Source organism: Anser cygnoides, chromosome 3 (assembly GCF_040182565.1).
Source record: "Anser cygnoides isolate HZ-2024a breed goose chromosome 3, Taihu_goose_T2T_genome, whole genome shotgun sequence".
NCBI classification, from domain to species: Eukaryota; Metazoa; Chordata; class Aves; order Anseriformes; family Anatidae; genus Anser; species Anser cygnoides.
Window position 1 is genome coordinate 61,730,754 of NC_089875.1, and position 20,494 is coordinate 61,751,247.

Genomic DNA, 20,494 nt, shown 5'->3' on the forward strand with positions numbered 1-20,494 from the left:
GAACATCTTGCTAGGCTTGGCTTGTGAAGCATGCAGTGCCCCTGTACTGACTTTGCTTCACACAGGCTGTCAGGAGTGAGATGCTGGATGTGAGTGAGAGATGCTGGGTGGAGAGTTGATTTGAAGCCCAGGGGCCTATCCCTGCCTACTTGTCCTGCAAAGAGATGCCTTTTCTTAGCCCCTTGTATTGCTATTCTCAAAGGTGAAGTCACTAGGATGAATTAAATCCAGCATCTCCTACAGACTCTGAACTACAGGGCACCACTAACCACTTCTGTCCCATGCCATGAGGCTGAACCACATGGGGATGAGCTGCCATCACCCAACACATAGAGGTGAACATCTGAGGTCAGATGTACGAGGAACTGACCTGAGCTTTTGTCCCATGGCCAAAGCAAACCTGTCAGGAAATATCGTGTATGTTCAAAATTTAGCATTTTGAAAAGAAAAAAAAAAATCTCATGCTGGGCAGTTTCCTCTGCCTCAGTATTTTCTGATTCTAAGCCAAAGTGACAAATTGCTTTTGGGTTTCTTTTGTTGCATTTTAAGGAAGAGAGAGCAAAAATATGCAGATTGCACAAGAAAATGAGTTCCCATGAGAGGCGTTTTTTTCAATTTTTCAGGTCAGTGTGTTCCTTATGGTTAAGTGACATTTCACTAAAAATCTAGATTCTTGACTGGCATCTGTTTGAAATAAAACTGCAAACCCAGCCATCACTGATGTGAACTGTGATGCTGGTTCTTATTCCATCCAGAACGCATATGAGTATGACATCATCAAATATTTAAAAGCCCTGACATCATCACAAAATTACATTCTACCTTCTACGGTAAAAATACATCATCATTATTTCTGTGTTCTCTAAAGAAAAAATGATTCTTTTTGTGCCTACTCTGGATGCTGCAATGCTTTTATGCCTATAGCAGCTGATTGCTTTGACCCTGAAGTCCTTCTTGCAGTGCTGCTGACTTGCTGAATCACAGAGTTCATTCACAGCCTTTTGCCAGAGAATAATATGCTGAATGCAAAACTTGCTACAGCAGCAACAAAAAAAAATGAAATCAGATAATACAAAAATAAAAATAAATAAAATAATAAAAAGACAAAATACTAATAAAAGACTTGTCGAGTTCAAGCAGATGAATGGCAGTGTGCCACAAATTTTAAGTATTAAACTTCATCCCTGAAGTGTTCACATAAAAGCTTACTTTGACTTCCCCTGATGTTTCAGTGATATTAAGGACACTGAAAGCAAGGAATTCAAGTGAGATTCTTGCATTGTCTTTAATTACTCCCATGGGGTGTGAAAACTTCAGAATAGTATAAAATGGCACCAAGGGCAAGAGCTACAAAGGGATGGAGGTTCCTGAATCTCTCCTAATTCCAGCTTCAGAGATGCAACCTCTGCATGGCTGTGACTTGATCTTGAAGGTATCCAAAGGCATTTTAGGTGCTATAACATTGAAGTTCTTGAAGTATCATAAATTTCTTTTCTGAAAAAGAAAAAAACACTAAAAGCCATGATGCTACCAATGAAGCAATTTGGACTTAATTCCTAGCTAGATGCCTATGCACACCTGTGCAGATGAATCTCCACCCTTCCTCTACAAGTACATCTGCTGCCCTGGCTTTGCCATCATCTATCCAGCATCCAATGCACTTGGTAGCTGGGATCACACACAGGAGAGGGGATGTCTGCAATTTAACATCAAAGGAACATTTTGGCCATGCTAGATGATTTGTTGTGCCCAGGATTCATCTGACTTGTGACTGGGTAGATTTGTACACTCTTTACTGCCTTGTGTCCAGCAGTTAAGACTTCTATACTAGAAATCTGAAGGATCTGCATGCTCTAAGCTGACTTGCCACATCTGTCACCTGAAGGAGTCATCCTGACCTGCTTACTTAGAGCACATTTAATGCATCTGACCCAGCACAAATCCAGCCAGCAGCTAACCTCCGCCCAGGTGGATTAAGTCATCCTTGAACTCTGTGGGAGTCTTTCATATAACAAAGTATCAATTGAAAGAAAAAAAAAAAAAGATAGGAAAAAAGGCTTAGGTAGCTGAGGAGGGATGTCTCATGAAAAGGCAGCTACATTTTAGCCCTGTTCTATCAGATCTTCAAACTAGGATGGAAATCACCTTTCTTTTTTTTTTTTTCCCTTTTCTTTTCTTCCTGCTGTGTAATGCTGCCAGAAACAGTGTTTTCTTATGACACTTCAGTGAATAAAACCTAAAACTAGAGAAGTGTGAAAACTCAGCAGGAGAAATAAAGTAGAGAGACAATTCTTTCCAGCTATAGCTGAAATGGAGGCTTATTGGGTTTCCAAGGCATTCTGGCCTTCAGACTCTAAATAAATCTTTATTGTTTTTATTATATGGCTGAAAGAAAAGAGACTGCTGAGTAAAAACAAAGAATTTGCGGACCTGTTTGTACAACCTGAATCCCTTATTTAGGGAAGTTTAATAGGTGATCAAGGACTCTTGGGAGAAGAGGTGATGCAGTCCTCTTTCACCTCCTGGACTGCTCAGAGCTTCCCATAATATGGTTATGATGCCGTCACTTCACATACGTACAAAACAGTGATGTGCAAAAAAGAATAGGGCTTTGGTATACAGCCAAATATTTTGAGATGCAATGAGATCATTTAAGGCAAATTTTTGCCAAAAATAGCACGCCTACCACACCAGATCATAACAGGGACCCATACCCATCCAACTCCTTCTATGTTTCAAGTCAGTTAATGCCTTATAAGCTTACAACCTCTTTGAGAAGGTCTGCATTGCTAATGCTTTTGAAACTGCTAGAGAGGAGTGGAAGTCTGCCATGCCTCAATGCTCAGCAATCAAAATACTTATGGAAACCCTCCCCCCAGAAAAGAACAAACAAAAACCTTCCCTTCCCTTCCCTTCCCTTCCCTTCCCTTCCCTTCCCTTCCCTTCCCAAGACAGCTCTACACTGACACTAGACAGCATTTGTGAACATGGTATAAAATAGAACTGAGCTTTTGGTGTTATTCCATCTCTGTTTCTGATGTTGCAAAACATACATTATGCCTAGTTTTAGGGCAATTCTGGGGAGTCTCACACAGCTCCATTTCAGCCAGTGCTCATGTCAGCTTCCATGAGCTTCAGGATTTCATCTTTCTCTTGCACATCATGTGATCTCAGATGAAACAAGGTTCCTTGGAAGTCGTGTTCAATATCCTATTTTAGGAGGAGGAGGCTTTATTTTTCTTTTTGGGAAAGGAAGAAATAGAAGGAAAGGTGAAAGGGAGAACACCATGCTAATCTTGGATTTAGTATCACAGCAAGTAAGCAGTGTTATTTTAGGAAGCTGTTCAGGCACAGGATTCCCTTAGTCTGTTAATTCATTTGAATAAAGCATAAGCTAACCCCTCTCTTGACGTGGCGGTCACAGTGGACAATCCTCTTCTTCTCATCACACACATGCAGGCAGTGACACCGAGCTGCAATGAAAGCCACCCCAATGTTTGGAAGTATAGCTAGGTATAAATGACTCACTAAGCCTTTAATACTTCCGTCCACAGTGAGGCTTATGTCTAAATGACAATGACATGATCCTTTTTTGAAATGCAAGGAATGAGTCCTTTTTTACTGCTCCCCCCATCCATGTTGTTGTTGTTGTTCTTGACTTCTGAATAAGATGGTGGCTGTGGAGGAGCAAAGTAAGGGTTAGAAACCCTTTCATTTATTTCAGATGTGTCTAATGAGACTCCACCTCTCCCCACATGACCTCACATCTATGATAACTGGTGTCAGTGCATTGATCACCTGAGGCAGCTGGAGTAAAATCAGGCTTCTACCACACATGGAAAATCTGACGCTGATGTTTGCAGAGGATCTGGGCTCTGTGGGAGCCCACAAAGCTGAGTTATGCCCTATGGAAGTGCAGCATTTTTTCCCCATCCCATGCAGGGGGTGCATGGCTAACATCCTCTCACTGTGGGAGAGAGAGAAGGGACATGCTCTAGGCTTGCTAGTTTCGCTGTGATACTGAGGAAAATAAATCAGACAAAGTAACAACATAGCCCCTGTGAATGGCAATGCTGAAAGAGCCCTGCTCTTCCTGAGCTGACCTGACCATGGTCCCACATAAACATCAGAACTAGTGTGCTGGGAAAAGAGAGTTCCTGATCATCTAATAAAGATGACAGCACAGATGAAATCTAGCATGCCCGGGCTGGCATTTAACCATGTTACCAAAGCAACCTGCAGCCTGTAAACATCAGGAAACAAATTTACTTAAGGTTCCTGCTGACTTCTGCCAATGGGGAAGCTGCGGGGCAGCAGAGCCCACCTGGAGGAGCCCAGCAGGGTGGTGGGCACCCATCTTCCCTGGCGGCAACCTGCCTGGGAGGAGCACAGCCCTGGGGCAGGGGAGGGCTTCTGTGGTACAGCCAGGGGATGCGCCGATTCGGGGTCACCCCTCGACCCATTCTAGCCCATAAGTGGGGCTGCCATACAGCAGAAATTTCAACAAAGGTCTAACAGCACCGTGGTGCTACTTCTGTGAAGAGTGACTGTGCCTTGAGTGCTTGAAGGTGAGATTAGCTACAGCTCTCTACCCTGCTATTAGGGCATGTGACACCAGACCTGTAACATACTATAGCAATGTGTTGAGATTCCAGAAGTACTTCATTGAGTGACTCAAACGTAGCTAGTGTGTATATTCAGTGCATCTCAGAAGAGAGGCTCATTCCTTTGGAGGTTCCTGTGTTGACATTTTTAGTATATGATGTAAGAATTCAAGGGCAGTCCGTCATCAGATCACAAAGGCAACCTCCTTATGCTTTACAGGTAAAGAGAGGTCAAGGTTTTCCTTTTTAAAGATAATTATTTTTATTATTATAAGATTAGCATGTTCCTGTTTGTCACATTTTTTATTAGAGTTGTAGGGTGTTTAGAAAAGTCACCCTACCACCACTAAATATCACATCACCTTGATAAATGTTATTGTCTTGTCAAGTCAATATGAGTTTATACAGCTTGAGACTCCAAGATTCTTCAGAAACTCAATCCACATGTCATGCCAACACTACCTGAGTGGTCTAAAATACTTAGATTTAGATCAAAGATAACATGCCAATTCAGATCCTATTGGAGACCATAAAGTTTTGTTCATTTTCTTAAAGAAGCATAATTAGAAATATTTGACATTACACAATATTTCAAAGTATTCACTCAAAATAGGAATAAAAAAATAATAAAGATCATAATAATATATTTGCTTTGAAATCTACACTTATACAGCACCTTTTACGTAAAGACTAACTCAAGACTGCAGAGTGCTATGATTTAACAAGCAAGAATCACTCTTCCCACAACTTCAGCATAGTCACACATACGCAGTGGAAGGGAGGATCTTTAACACCACATCAGAATACTGTGAGGTTGGATGTAAACTACAGTGTCTCTGAAAGTGTGGGGGAATTCAGACAAAGGGAAGTTATTAAGCCAAAATAGAATTTGGTCAGGAAATGAGGCTGACTCACTCTCCCAACAATTATATCATCTTCTTCTAACTTTTCCTGAAAAAGATTAAAATCTACTGTTTTACCAGACATTAGTTTTCATTGTCACGATATGCGCCCACCAAGCAGGGAAGCTGGCATTTTAAAAAACTCTCAAACACACAGAAATAAAAATAAAATTAAAATATAATTTCCCTGAAAAATTCTGAAGTTTCTGTTGTGTCTGTGCCTACTATCTCAAGATTAATCCTACTTCCACTTGATACAATGGCAAAACCAACCCTGATGACAACACTGTGGTGTTGGGCCTTGAAGCTCCTACTCTAGTTTTCTGCTGTCAGAAGTATCCTCTTGAATGCTTCTGTAAATGGATATGCACAAAACTACAGATGACAATGGCAAACAAAAAGGTGATTATGTCATAAATCTTCTTTCAAAAATCATGAATGGCACAGAGATATATAATCTTCAAAACTGTTTCCAATATAGCACTCTTTCCATATGCCTGTGCATAAAGGCTGAAATCTTCCAAGCATTGTCATTACAAGAGAATCTTTATGAACAGTAATTCAGTAGGTGAATGGCTAATACAGCATTTTTGCTCTCTAATAGCATCCACACTGATGCTGAAAATAGCAACCTGAAAACATGTTATCTTGGAACCCATATCTGAATCAATGAGGTGATCCAATTTGTTTGTTTGGAGCAGCTTGGTCACTGAGCTGTGAAACTCTGGCTCCAGCTTCTGACATGTTTCTGACATTCTAATTGGAAATTCTTTTAATCTGCTGGCCCATATACAATTAAATTCCTCTGGTAATATATTCACCTTTTAACTAAAATCATTGTGTATAACTAGAAGGAACTGCTATATCTTCATTATGCATAACAGTCAACAAAATGAAAAAATCATAACACTTTACACAGTGTTTTCATTAAGTTGATTAATGGAATAAGTTAAGATCAATCATTTGGATGCATATCCTCCAAAGTAATGCTGTCACTAAATTGTTCTTCTAACATAAAAGGCTTTGTAGATGTAGACACTAAGACCACTTAAAGCAGGAAGACTCTTAACCTTAGATTTAGTAACCTAGTTGGATTATCTGAGAGGAAATTGCTAATCGCTGCTTGTGAGGCTCTAGAAATAGCCTGGATCTGATGTAACTAATGCTTAAAAATGAAATCATTTACACTGTTAGTAAAGAAATCAAATTATCCCTAGGAAAAGGGGATCACCTCTGAGGCATCCCCTCCATTCTGCACCTGGGCTGACAGAGTGATTCCTTATGCAGAGAGCGAAAAGGAGATGGTATTTGGTCCAGCTCGGCTACTCCCAAGAAACAAACAATGTAAGAACTGGCTGAATAAAAGGTGCATCAATTAGAGAAGACTATTTCTGTGCAGAATTTTTCTTGGAATTTATACAGAAATAGATCAGTTCCTTGCACACTTGCTGCAGAGGCTTGTTTGATAGCACATATTTCTCTCCCAAGGCCATTACCAGAAAAGTCAGCTACTCACGTGATGTCCTTTCACGTCATTTTTAATCTATTATTTAGTTAAGCCAAATATTTAATTAGACATTTCAATATAAAAGCAATTTGCAAGCTTCCTATGTACTCAGCAATAATTATGTATCAGCTTAGTAATAGAAGAATGACTAACATTTAGTTGAAATTCTATCTAAAGACTACTGTGATGTGTTTCAAATTGTTGATTTCTTTTCGTCTTACCAGACCTGGTAAGAAAAAAAGACTTTTTAAATCTCTTTTTTTTTTTTTCTTCTTGCTTTGCAAATGCCAGCGTATCATTTTGCAGCACAGTGACATCACAACAGAGCAGTATGTGGAGATTGCACTGCATGCCCACACCATAACATAGCAAAATAAAGTTTCTGTGAGCAAGAAAATAGTTTCCAGGGCATTAAGGTGCAATTGCAGGCTCCAGGATGTGGACTCGCCTTGGTAAAACCAGACTGATCCTATGAAAGCTGAGGCTTCAGCCAAAGCACTTGTTTGTAGCAGGATACTTTGTAAGAACAGAACCAGATAAACAGGAAACACTCTCTCTGTCATCTAAATAATAAGCACCTTACCAGACTTCTATTCATGCTGAAGAAGTCTAGTAATTAATGGATTTATGATTACAGGGTTCAGGTCCTAGCTGAGAGGTAAGAACCACTTGGTCTGACCACTGAGAGTTAAAAGTTTGTGGAGGAAACGAGGGATGGGGCCGTAGGAGGATGGAGTGGACGAAGGAGGGAGAAGCAACAGCATGGTGAGGGAGTGGTGGCTCGGGTGCAGGACCTGTGAGCCCTGCATGCCTGTGGTTTCTTGTGTCACTGGAACTGCGTAGTGAGGAAGTAGGTAAGGAATTCAGCTGTGCGTCATTTACTTTATATCCAGTAGCATCTCCGAAAACTCTCCCCTCGGAAGCAAGTTCAAAAAACACTTACAGCACTTGAACGCAATACCTTAAAGCAATTACAAATACCAGCTAGTAAAAGAGTTGGCAAACACTCACAATCTTTCAAAAATCAGAGATAAGGAAATGCTGTCTATCTTTGTTTCTGAATCCAAAAATTAGCTTCTCCAAGCATCACACATTTGTCCAGTCTGTCAGCTATCCTACTCCTATTTTCAAATTCATTTTAGCCAAGGGATAGCAAAGAGAGGGAGCAGCCATTTTGTTTCCTTCACAGCTAAAGCAGGAAAATCATACGTGAGTCAAAATTATTCAAGGGCGCCCATTTGACTGGTGACAAGGGAGGCAGATAGAGGCTGGGTCCTGTACTGCAAGCCTCTCCCATGCTGTATTCCCTTCCCCCCCTCCCTCCTTCTCTCCTGCTGCCAAAACTTGGGCATCCTCAGCAAAATCTGAGAAATGTTCTCCAACACAGTGCTGAAGTATGTAAGATCATCAAACTCCCTTTATCTTCTTAGACATTACCACTCATGGATATGCAACCTGGTTAGGGTAGAGAAAGGTCTTCCTTTCATGTACTCTACCCAGTTTTCCCACAGGTAATAGTTAGTCTCCCAGATGACATTGTAAGTGGATTTCTAGAGAAGTTATAGACAAAATGCTACATCTGTCCTTGAGGGGTAATATTCCTGATGCTTTAAAATAAGAAACTACCAGCATCGTCCATCCTCTGATATTTTTCATTATCACCTTTGTGGTAGGGAGCTAGTTAAAACTGAATGTAGGCAAAATTAAGAAGGTGCATGCAGAAGAGAGTCATTGGTATGCCGAACACTCATGTATCTAATGTTTCCTTTATTTGCATGGTGTTCTTCAATGGAGTCTTCGGTCTACTAAAGCAGAAAACAGCCTTTTGTTCTGGCACTGAGAGAGGTATGCTTGAACAGAGAAGTGGGTCGCTTATAGCCATAACATTATTTTCACTTTGGTGCTTTAAATAATCTGAAAGTCTGTGAAGAAGGAAAAAATAAATACAAAAAATTGTAGCATATTTTATCCCACAAAGAACTGGTTACAGCATGTGTTCATTCCTAGGTAACAAGCTTAAGTAAGCTTCATTTTGTTTAGAAGCAAGACCAAATACCCTGGAAAAGGCAGCAGGTATTTGCTTTATGAAACAGGGTTCCTTTCACAGCTTGGGCTTCTGTGTCAGGGCAAGTTGGTACAGTTTTCTAATAATAAATAAATAAATAAATAAATAACTCACTTAGAAATCCCTCCTGTACACTGGGGAGAGGACAAGTCATAGGGTTTGGATGCATCATAAAGTGCAAATCAGCCTTTCCACCTTCAGTGCTAAATACAATGCTGATCTCTGATTTGTCTTCCTTATGTTATGTTTTTCCTTAGTTATGGCAACAAACCAGAAACAAAGACTCCTAAGGAAGAAAATGGACTTTTTTTTTTTATTTTTTGGAAAACTCTTAACTCACAGGAAAGATGCACTGACTATTATACTAAGCAAGGGACTATGACAGCCAGTACTGTGAAGTAAGTGAGTATACTCAGTATGAATGAGAAGACTGAGAAGAACTGAATTGGAAAACCCACACACCTTAATGTTGTGTTTAATGGAGAGCAGCCTACTGCCTAACCATCACTTTTAGGAAAGTCTGCAACTTCTTCAGGAGAAGAAGAATAGTGATGCAGGATCAGGCACTGCTTCCATTGATCTTAATGGCAACATATTTAATAATTTCAGTGGGGAAAGGATCAGGCCTGTAGGTGAAAGCATGAAAAATTATCTCCATACTAATGAACCAGCATCAGCAGGAAAGAAAGCCTGTTGTGTGAAAACAGCTAATTGTAAATGCAAGTCTAAAAGTAATTTTGCATTTACATTTGCAAAAAGACAGGCAAGACATGAAAAACAAGCCTTTCAGCCAAGAAAAATGGATATTAATTCAGTTCCCCAGCTAGGGCACCTGTGCAAACAATACCATCCCCAGGCAGTTAAAACAGAGAACACCATAGCTAATAGGGTAATGTTGATTAACACCTGACCACTTCACAGGGAGTGAAGAATAGATTTGGCAGATTAGCAAAATGAAACGATGTCACCTAAAAAGCCATTTCACACTCAGTGCTTCTACAAGAATGTTCAAGGTTTGAATAGTTTTTCTTAGCCAAAACTGGTATGTTTGACTATTATTGTGAGGTTAGAAAAAAAGTTATGATTTGGTAAATCTTAATATTCCATGTAGATCATTTTTAAACTAACTTTGCTTTTAACTGTTTAAAAAGTTGGAGCATTTTTGCTGTATACCAAGTTAATTTTTCAGCTATGAAAATATTTTGACACAAATGGGTATTTTAATAGTTTAAGAACATTTTCCTAATGTTTCTCAAAACTAGGAATTTAATTAAATCAACTGATGGTCAAGAGTAATTTCAGTATAAACTATTTTTAACGCTTTTAATGTTCAGTAGAAAAATTTCTAATCAGATCAACTCTGGTTCCAGACAAGAGAATTTTGACAAAATTCTGAGAAAATCAGTTACAGCACCTGGAGACCTCTCTGCAGCATGTTACATCATGCCAAGATCTTGCAGGCATGATTAGCTTCTTCTTTGGAAGACTAAATTTGAAAGTGGCCCTTAGAAACATGTAGAAAAGTGAGACTGTCTTTTTTTTTTTCTTTTTTCTTTTTTTTTTCCTCCTGCACTTTATTTATTTATTTATTTATTTATTTATTTATTTATTTATTTATTTATTTATTTTTAAGGACAGCAACTTCCCTTGCCCAGGAGCTTTTAGTTTGTAGAAAATATGCTTCATCTGTGTTCACATTTAGCTCTGGTGGTTCCACTTTGGGAGGGAAATGAACACCATGTGTTGAACACTGATATAAAGAAAAATAAATCCAGAATCTAAAAAAAATAGCCTAAGAGATCTGGTTTTATCCCATTGCTAGGAAGACTGGAGATTTATGGGACCAGAATAGTTTCTATCTTATATTAAGGTCTGTAACTAGATTGACAGGAGTTGAAGTAATCAGAACCCTTTAGATATTTTCAGCATCGTGCACATGTAGCCTCAGACTGACCTCAGTTTAAGGTTAACTTGAAGTTTGTTGCATGTTAATTTAAAAGGAAAAAAAGAAAAAAAAAAAGAAAAAAAAAAGAAACACAACTGTTAGGTAACTGCCAACAGCTGAGCAGGGCAGAATCCCGTCATGCAGACTAGGGCTTTTCTGAGCCTCCAACAGCCAGCTCAAGCCATTCCTCGGCTGCTCAAAGGAGCCTATTCACAGTCCAGTAAAACACAGATGGTTTTTATTTACAGCTTGCCAGTATCATCCAGACTAGCAGCTAATTGAGACTGTACTATTTTCATGCTTGATCTTTGCTGAGCTATAAATGATGAGCCTTGAAAAATTATTTTCCCTCATACACTTATACAGTGCACCTTATATTTGCCCTCCTCAAATTTCCAAGAAGTTACTAAGCAGTGCCAAAAGCTCCTTAAAGATTATGGACGACTGAATCATCACAGAATGATTTTTGAGTGACCTAGGAAAGCATTTTATATAAGAGGCTTCATGGATTGAGAGGGGAAAATGTAAGCAAGCCCTTCTAGCATAGGTTGGGAACTGAGTGTAGGACATTAGGATTAAAGCTTGGAAACTGTTCATTTCGATTTGTTCCAATCCCAGCTTTGCTGGTGAGTCTGAGAAATTCTGGCAAACAGCTGTGAGAGAGACTGCCCTCACAGGAGATAAGGAACCACTGTAGGATGCACAGAATACCTCTATCACCTTCGTTTCATCACTGCTTAAAAAGAAACTGCGGCACAGGAGCCTACCCCAGCTTTTATGCATGCTGAGTTCTTGCAGGACTCTACTGTTAATTAGGTTTGCAAAGCAGGATAGAAAACAGAATTTATATAAGGCTGTGGATATGGAGATTGGTAAATTTTAAGTTAGTCTGCAAGAAAATGGAAAGAAAAATAAGAATGAGGATTTATTGTGCGAGAGAGACTGCTATCTAGAGTCATGTAAGGCTGCCAGTGGAAGATAAAAATACAAAACACGCTTGAAGTAAAATAAGCATGCAAGAATCTCACTATAGAATGACAATTGTTTTCTTCATATAGGGAGAATTTTTTAGGCAAAAAATGTGCTTCTTCACTATCTCCTAACTAGGTAAATACATAAAACTCTCTTGTCCATTTTATTTACATGCTTATCATTATTGCTGTTAAGAATGAACCAGAAACAGAGATCTACAATCCTAGGCACTGTGGGGATGAAGAGAAGGAGGCAGTCCACACCCTGAGTTGCTTACACTCAGACAAGACAGCCAAAAATTAGAGAAAGGAGATAAAACACAAAAAAATCTATGGCAGCAAACACTATGGTATTTTCACAGTTGTACTGTCTTCCCAAGCCCTGGTTGCACTGGGGGTAGGGACAGGAACATGATAAGACACACACACACACACACACACCCCAAAAAAAAAAAAAAAAAAGAGGGAGAAGCAAAGGAGGGAGTGAGAGAAGGAGGGAGGAGGCTGCAACCATCAGGGGCAAATCCAGGGAAACAACAGTGAAGAGGCTTGGATGAGGTGAGCGCCACAGTAAATAGCTGCTTGGCACCAACTTGCCAAAACTATAGCTAATGTTATCAGTGTCCATGAGTCCCAGCTCATTTTGTCTGTGGCTGTTGGCACAAACGCCCAGTTACACCTCCAAAGGCCATACATTTGGAATGACAGGAGCTCCTAATCCTGCAGACAGATATGATTTTTCCTTACACGTTTCTAAATATGGAAAGAATTTGAAACATTTTTCTCTGAGTATCTTATTCTCCAAAAAATAAGGTTTGGGGGTTAGACAAAATTACACAGAAATCCATGGCAAATTCATGAATTTTTTTCAGCTAGGGGAAAGGAATGTGTTTATTTAAGTTCAAATGCTTTACTTCGACATTTTTAAACAGAAAAATTACCTGTATTTATTTTTAAATTAATTAGATTAAGCTTTACCTTCATTTCATGGGGCTTCATCTGAATTTGTAAAATACTGACAATGCCTAAAAAATCGTTATGCAGTGTCCTGGATGCAACACGAGCCTTGTACTATTTGCCAGCAAACAGAGGAATGCAATGAAAAGTTTGCAGTTGTGCTAAGCACAGCAGTCAGAATTTATCTTCAGTGCTACCTTTCAACATGCATTTTACATAATATGTTGCTTTTCTGTTCCTATTTTTCAAGGAGTTCTGGACAAATGTACACCTGATCAGCTGATCTGGAAAATTCTCCTCATTCATCACCCAGTATGCTTGCTTACCCCAAAACACACACACACAATGTACTTTCAGCATTTCAGAAACTGGGCGTTTTCCCTCAAATACTGGAGAAAATAGAACTGGCTACCTATTGCTCCACAGGTTGCCAGATTCAAGGTGAGAGGAGAGGGTGCTCTGAAAATGAGCTCTCTCTATGGAGAGTACCTTTCCAGAAATATTTTTGCACAGAAAATAGAGGGTTCCTAAAAAGCATGTGAGCCGTTCGTTATTTCCATGGTTTCACACAAGCAAAGGGGCAGTCTTTAAGGAGCCGTTTCCATATTAGGTTTAAGTTTACTGGTCAAAGATAATACCCTAAGTTACACCCAGGAATGAAATCCAAACAGGTGTAGCAATGAGTGCTTCCTGCAAGAATGCCTGGTCAGCAAGCCAGCAGTGACATGCCACTCCAGCTGTAAGTAATCCTAACCTGGGGCCAAACTATGCAGGGCCTGAACTATGCTCTGCACTTGGCACAGAGTAAATTGGCAATCTAACAGGCAAAGAGTTTGCTGTCTAAATTTAGATGTGTTGCTACAATGAGAACAACCAATATGGTGATTATGGACTAAGGGAGTATAGGAATCACAGCCTTCCCCTCAAAACTGCTTGGATCTGGCACGTCATGTTTTGATGATGTTTCTATTAATTTTAAAGATATCATTCAATAAAATTGGGCCTCACCATGACAGAAGCAAGCTTTAATGGGTGGTGGAAGGAGAGTGGGACAATATCTCTGTAAGATTTCAAGAACCCTTCTACTATGAACAGATTAGAGATGACAAGAGGTCACCCACGCTCAGATCAACAATGTAGTCATCGAGATGTAACTGTGAACTAATACAAGAGGCACTTGCAGTCTAGAGAGTTGCAGAAAGTCTTTCAAACACATACAAGGAGTCTGCATGTGATGCATGGTTGTTAGGAAACCAATGAAGGATTCAAAGGGAAAGAGAGGGTTGGATGAAAATCATCCCCCCTTCCCCCCCCCCCCCCCCCTTTTTTTTTTTTTGGACAAACCAAGAGGAAATAATGAAGAACACCATAGAGGAAACCACAGTAGTAATCACCCAACCACTGGTGAATTCCTGCACCATATCCAGAGTCTAATCAGGGAGGCTCCATGGCAAACATGACTTTCCAAACCTGGACCTAGGGCAGGAATGTAGTGCCTGTTGTTATGCTTGCCACACGGAGACAGCAAACAGAAAAAAAAAAAGAAAAAAAAAAAAACAGAAAAAAAAGAAAGAAAAGAAAAATAGAAAAATAGAAAAATAGAAACGAAAAAAGAAAAAGAAAAAAGCAAAAAAATAAAAAAGAAAAAAGAGGAGAGGAGAGGAGGAGAGGAGAGGAGAGGAGAGGAGAGGAGAGGAGAGGAGAGGAGAGGAGAGGAGAGGAGAGGAGAGGAGAGGAGAGGAGAGGAGAGGAGAGGAGAGGAGAGGAGAGGAGAGGAGAGGAGAGGAGAGGAGAGGAGAGGAGAGGAGAGGAGAGGAGAGGAGAGGAGAGGAGAGGAGAGAAAAAGAAAGAAAAAAAGTTTTGCCTCGATGAGAGAATTTTAACAAATTTTGTCATTATATGCTGCATGAAGGGAGGAATCCAATGAAGTGACAAAAAGAGATGTCTCATGCTACCCAAGCATCATGACATGGTTTTCTGATGGCTTTCTGTAGTTGCTGTCTACATTCATATACATCTATGTATAACTCACTTTTCAGATGCAATCACACTCTTCTGCCCACCCACTTACAAAATGAAAGGTATGCAGATCAGTGTAAAATGCAAGTGAAGGTGAAAAAATATTGCAGAAAGTGAACAAATTATGTACAGATTCATTCATTATATTTTGATTCACATTTAACTCAGATAAAAATGTTATCGGTTTAGCTACTTCACAATGGGCTAATGTTCAAAATGGCACTTGAGAATGAAGTAATTTATTAAATTTAAAATTAAGGGAAGAATATATCCAAGATATAAAACAAATACTACTCACTGGCAGAAATCAATTTATTTATTTATTTTGAGATAGGTTTTCATAAAATATACAGCATTCCATTAAAATAACATAAAAAATAAAAGAGAGATTGATTACTTCCTCAGGTAGTGCACAGTGATATAGCTGTGGTCATTTTTCAATCATGCACAGTGAGAAAAAAAAATGTTTCTAATTATAAGGAAGAGGTTTCAGAAAAAAAAAAAAGGAAAAAAAAGCTACACTCACAAGTAAATTACATTCAGAAAAGTATTTGGTGAGGTTTACACAAGCTCATAAACGTGTAGAGGTTAACCATGAAGAATAAGCAACTAAGAAGTCTTTTCCAAACAAACTAGCATCTTTTGCCTTTTTATCTGTCAATCCTCAGAAGTAGACATTCGGAGTTAACCTGCCATTGGTGGAGTTTAGGTTTTTCAGAGGACTCTCTTCTACCTTGCTTCTAGCTGTTTGTTTTTGGTTTTGTTTTCACTCTTTCCTTAGGAATAGATTATGTCTGTCTTACAGACATAGCAGGAAATGTCTGACCTAATCGTCATTTAGTGGGCAATATTGGTGGTAGGTGGACAGTTGGACTAGATGATCTCAGAGGTCTTTTCCAACCTTAATGATTCTATGACTCTATGACCTGCATCTGATTCAGTTGTTTTACCTCACCTCGTATTTAGTGTCGAGGAATGGTCACTTCCACAACCTGATTCCTCTCGTCCACATGTAGATTTCTAAAAGTGTCCAGATGCATTGTGTTCGAAAGGGCAGAAAGGAAAAGGGCTCCTTTCCGGCCAGTGACTGGAAAGGGGAGGCCAGGGAGATCAGCTAAGAGACATGAGACAAGAAAACAGTTAAGAGACTAGATGCTTAAATTGCAGGTACATGAAAGAGGAACATTGTCTTGAAAATAAAATTTTCTTCAGTGTTTCAGAAGCAAACATATTTTGTCCCTGGCACTGTGTAGCTATTTTTCATTTCTGCTATAACGCCATAGTATTAAAAGGTAAGACTTTATTCTTCTTCTCAAAGACAACAATTTTCTGGATTTCAAAATCGAGAGGAAGAGGTATCACTCAAATGGAACAAACCTGGAATAAAAAGATTTTCTAATGACACAGTTGTGCTGACTTAAAGAACATTTAATGACAATCAAAACCACTTATACAACACTTTGCTCATATACCTGCTAGGCAGAGAAAAAAAAAAAAAGGTACAGAATCTGTTCCCCAAGAAAAACAAAAGAATTATTTTCCATCACCTGAAAATTGGATTAGAGTCTTGGTGCTCCCAACAAGACATCCAGTTTATTAGAATATCATCTACTGAAAGAAGAAACATGATTGCAACATATGTACAATAAGTAAAACTTAAAGGTTTTTTCCCCTCCATTTCAGCCTCAGGCTTCAGCCTCAGGGTCTTCACTTTTAATAACTTATCTACAAGCGACTGGAAGTCTCCAGGCAACCACCATGTTGCAATTGGTCACTCAATAAAATTATCAGATGACAGAAGAGAAGAGAAGAAAAAAAGATAACCTGAGTGAATGACAAACCCCTGTTCATTTGTTATGATTCAGAGGATACATTTCTTTGAGTTGGACTTTGTACATACTTATCAAGTATCTTAATGCAGTTATTAAGTACAAGGTCATGACAGTATTAAATATGAATTGCTGTGGTACCACACCCAGGTGATATATCTGACATGTAAAGGTCTAGAAATAATCTGATGCTTATCAGAGCTTTGATCAGGGTCAAACACTGATCTGAATGGGGTGGGGGGAGAGCTGTAGACATGCAGGATGTTTTCCGTGACCGCAAGATATCCACATTGGCCACCTCAGGCAGTGCTACTTAGAAGGGAGCTACGAATTCTGCACTGAAGTACAGCCTAATAATCTGCAATTAGGGTTGTTACAGTGTGGTGGTGATGTGATATTTTCTCAACATTAATGAATGTAGTAATTATTGTAAAGCTCTCATTTTGTGAATTAAATTTAAAATTTTGGAGGGTACTGTTCTACTCCGGGGCCAAAGGCCTCTCCAGAAGGACATTTACTTCCAGTTATTCAGACAGTCTCTGCTTCCAACCTATTATAGTTTGATATTTAGAATGAGTGAGTGCATATGGAAAGAGCAAATGTTTATATCACCATTCTTAACTGAATTGCTTTCAGGATATGGTTCAGTTCAGACTCGAGCAGGGTGAATTTTGTATGGTGTTTTATACAGTTTTGTATGGGTCATTCATTCTTATTTCTGGTTTAAAACAAGCAGTCTTATGAGTTCCTGTCTTCAGCTCAAGTCATATACCATTCATGTTTTGAATAATACATAATACTAAGACACAGGGACAAGTTCTTAGCATCACGATGATTTATATTGCTACACATCACTGTCTTGGCAAGTTAAAATCCACAGCACACAAAATGTGAAGGTTCTTTCACATACTGATAATTACTTTTAAACTCTGTAAGATAGTCAAGGAAGTGTAAGAAGTCATAAGGCTACATTCTCTTCACGGGATATGAATAGTTCTTTCTCTCTCTCTCTCTCTCTCTCTCTCTCTCTCTCTCTTTTCTTTCCTGAATGGTCTGTCCCTGGAGAAATACTTCTGTAAATAAATGCTTGATGGAGAAGCGAGAAATGAGTGAGAGAGTTTCAGAAGTTTTCATATTTCCTGCAGATTTTCCCTATCCAGAAGCCACAAATCTGCTGTTCTACATCATCAGGCTTGCAGCAGGTGTGAAAGGCCATCTGTAGCAAATATGCTGTCTTACCTAATGCTCTTTTTCTTCTAAGAGGAGACATTGAATGATTTGTGGGAATTTTCCTAAATTCCTATTACTCATATCCTTTATGATTTTTCCAGTTGAAATAAGTTATTAAATGACTAGTGCTCATTTTGAATGTATGACTAGGTTTCTCAAGCATTGGCAGAGGTTTATACACTCACCTCAATACACCTCCCTAGGCAGAAATCACTGAAGTCAGGCTATTTGATAGCCTTGTGAAACAACAAGTTGTGCTGAGCAAACACTCTACTTGAAAGCCCATCTTCAAAGTGGATGCTAGAACCCAGATGCTCAAGTGCGCTGAGGTGCCTAACTGCACCGGGCTGAGGATTAGGGTCTAAGTGTTTATCCTGGCAGGCGTTTCTAGCCGTAAGCCAGGACTGGGTGCAGATGGAGAATTAGCTTCTTTTCCACTTTTAGAAATAAGCATTTGAGCTGAGCGCAGAAGCACTCTGAAAGTTTCTAAGACATTCTTCTGCACAGCTTAAGGATTTATCTTTCTGTTATGGAGAAACTAATACATTTCACTATGTTCACAGCAAAGCACAGTCTTGGCTCTGGCCTTGTTGTGTACTTTGGGAGCCCACGGCTTCATTTTTTCAAGTTCAGTGATCTGTCTGTATTTCTACCTCAGGCTTCTGATGTGCTTCTGATAAGCTACAATTACAGGTAAACAGGTAAAACAAGAATTCAAGGGCACTGCTAAAATGCTGGGCTCAGCATCCCTCACTCCCCCATCTATCACCACTTTTGTTTTCCTACATTTAGAACATAACAGCAGCTGAGAAATAAATAAAGAAAAAGTCGTAGAAAAATCATAGAACTATGCCGTTCTATGCCTATTTGTCTGGAACTCAGAGAATCTGATTACTTTCCATTTTCATGAGAAAAAAAAAAAAAAAGAAAAAAAGTAATGTTAAGGTCAACAAAGTAAGATGTATTCGGATACTACAGTAATGATAGAGATGGATGTATCCTTATATGTAAGGAAATAAATTCTGAGTAGTAAAGATAGAAAGCTCCAATAACAAGCTTTGTTTTTTCACTCTCCTCCTCCCTCTTTCCATAAACTTAGTTTGGAAAGTGGAATTATATGCATGTTCCTGAAATAATATATTACTCAAAGGCCATGGCTTTAATGGTCATTTTGAGCCAGAAATGTGCCAGAAAGATGCACCTTCACATTCAGTTTCTTGTTACCACTTTTTCTCCCTTCTGCTGCACCTGCACCCATTCAGTGTACAGTAAACCACTACACAGGTGATATGGACAACAACTAACGTGGCGGAAAAAAAAAAAAAAAAAAAGGTTGTGAATCTGCCTTCCCACTCCATCCTCCCAGTCTAGTTGTGCTTAGACACACAGTGATTTTGCTAGCACAGAATGAGAGGTAGTAGTGGGGAATCACAAGGCAGAGGACAGACAGGGAATAATGATTCTTTGAGCTATCTGCCTGCATATCTACTTATGGCAGGAGCCAGGGAGGGACCAGGCATAATCCCCACACTAAAGGGGACTCTTCCTGCTCCACCAGACCTCTGCAATTCTTTTCCTTATAAAGCTAAAACATTCCTTGGTTTCTTTGTGTAGCTGTATGCATATGCTTATGTGTGATAGCAGGAAAATGCATGTAGCTAACTGTAAAGGAGACCCTGTATTTTAATATGAAACTAAACATTTGTGACCTTTAACAGGTGAGAAGTTAATTCCCGTATCCCATCAGGGTCGTTTGAGAGATTAACTAGTCATTGCTGGGGTATGAGGGCCATTGCCAACTGCTTTGAAAGTAGATGCTTTCTGCAGGAAAGCTGGGGTCATCATGATACCAGATGGCACGATGCTGATCTATACACAAACATGAGGGCTCTTGTCTTTCTCTGCCACCAGCCCCTCCTTGCTTCACACACATATTCTCTGCCATATGATGCAGCAGTCTTGTGACTGTGCAGCCTTTCTTCTCCCCCACATCCACACTCAGGTTTCAGCCAGCTCTGTAATCTCCATCTCTACCAAGTCTCAAAAAGTGGGGAAAAAAAATGCATTTACAGCTGCAATGGTATGTCCCAGACCAGCTCATTTACAAAATAGCATAAAATGGGAGCCTTGCAAAACTCGGTACATTCTATCTCATAAATCCCCAAAAATAGTCATTAAAAGGACTGCTTGGGTTCATTTCTTTGTCATCTTTTGTATTTTTCTATTCAAGCCTGGAATTTAGCTGATTTCTGATAACTCCAAACACAATCAATGGGCAGGCAATTCCTTCCAGAGGAAGATACCAACGTCATTGTGGAGGCCTGCCTTACATGCACTAATCCTTTGAAAACAAAGTATACCTGTATGCAAACAACAGGGCTGAAAAGCCCAATGATGCTAGCTGATTGCTTTCCATGAAGTGATCCCAAGCAGGGTGTCCTGGTAGCACTTATTCACTTATTATT